Source organism: Dendroctonus ponderosae, unplaced genomic scaffold (assembly GCF_020466585.1).
Source record: "Dendroctonus ponderosae isolate FM_Combo_2020 unplaced genomic scaffold, Dpon_F_20191213v2 Dpon_F_20191213_5, whole genome shotgun sequence".
In the NCBI taxonomy this organism is placed as follows: domain Eukaryota; kingdom Metazoa; phylum Arthropoda; class Insecta; order Coleoptera; family Curculionidae; genus Dendroctonus; species Dendroctonus ponderosae.
Genome location: NW_026018715.1, coordinates 352,808 through 354,316, shown reverse-complemented (window position 1 = coordinate 354,316; position 1,509 = coordinate 352,808).

Sequence of the window (1,509 nt, the reverse complement as noted above, 5' to 3'; positions counted from 1 at the left end):
AACAAAAACCCTTTCTCTCTGCCGCCTGAGCTCAAAACTCTCATCAAAAATCGTAACTGGCTTAAACGAAGGGCTAAACAATTCACCGACTCAGAGCTTAACAAACAGGCAAACAAACTAACCAAGAAAATCAAAATTCAGATCTGAAACCTAAGAAACGAAAGGTGGACAGAACTTTTGGAAAATCTCTCAACGGGCGACCCGCGCGCCTGTAAAATCTCCAAGGCTATGCGAGGAAAAACAAAAACGCACTTTTCCCCAATACATGGTGAGCGAGAGGTGGTCTATCTGGACGAAGAAAAAGCTGAAGCTTTTGCGGACTCCCTTGAACTCCAGTTCTCGCCCAACATTTCCGAAAACGACAACCTAGATTTCGAGGAGAAGGTCGACAGCGTCCTCAGCGAAATCGACGACAATCAAATCCCCCCTGACGCCCCTGCAATCCCCCCCTAATTCTATCAAGTACGATTGTCCCAATTACGGCCAAGAACCCCGCAGACTGCACACAACATCAAAATTACAAACCCGAAAAAGAAGCACACAGGCATTTCTTTTATCCCCTCTTCCACGGACGAACATCGGAGTATCACCAAACTCCTGACTCAAAACGCCATAGAGTACCACACCTACACTCTCGAGGAAGACAGGAAACTGCCTGTCTTTCATCATTAAAGGACTCGACTTCCACATGGACATCAGCGAAATTCATAACGAGATCCACGACTCGGGCTTTTCGCCCGAACACACACTTTTACCGTCTTGGAAACTACAAAAAAGTCTCCAACATGGTAAAAGTACTCCTACCTCAATCCCAATCCGACTTCCAAAACATAAAACATCTCCTAAACCTCCCAGTCCTCATCGAGCCCCAAAGAAACTCCAACACCCTCAACCTTAAACACATTCCCCAATGCAAGAAATGCCAAAAGTACGAGCATTCCTTGACAAATTGTGGCTCCAAACCCACTTGCCACAAGTGCGCGGAGCCGCACTTTTACAAGGAGTGCACGAAATCCCGTGACCTCCCAGCCAAATGCTGCAACTGCGGCGGTCCCCACCCAGCCAGCTATTTTCCCTGCCCCCAAAACCCCAATTTCTCCCAACAAGCAAGGGCAAAACGAAAAGTAGCCCTGTTCAACAATAAAGCTGAATCAGGAATTTCGTATGCCTAAAAAGCCCAAAACACCCAAGTCCAACCCGCTAAGCCCCTCCCACAAATTTCCCTTCAAACCAAAATCCCGCCCAAACCAACACAAGCCCAGCCCCTGAGGTGGCGGGGAGTCAGTCGCTCGCGTAGAAAGGAACGCGGTTTTCGGAGGAGAGCGGAGAGTTCATACTTTGAGCAATCAACATCGTGCTACGCATCGCGCTCTGCAGAATCACAGTGTTGGATATCGAAGCAAAAACTGTCTACAAGAGTTTACCATTCTTGGTTTGCTGAAAGTTCTTGAACTACGCTGCTTCTAGTGTGCTTTTCAACACGCTGATACAGCTGGTGCTGAACTTTTC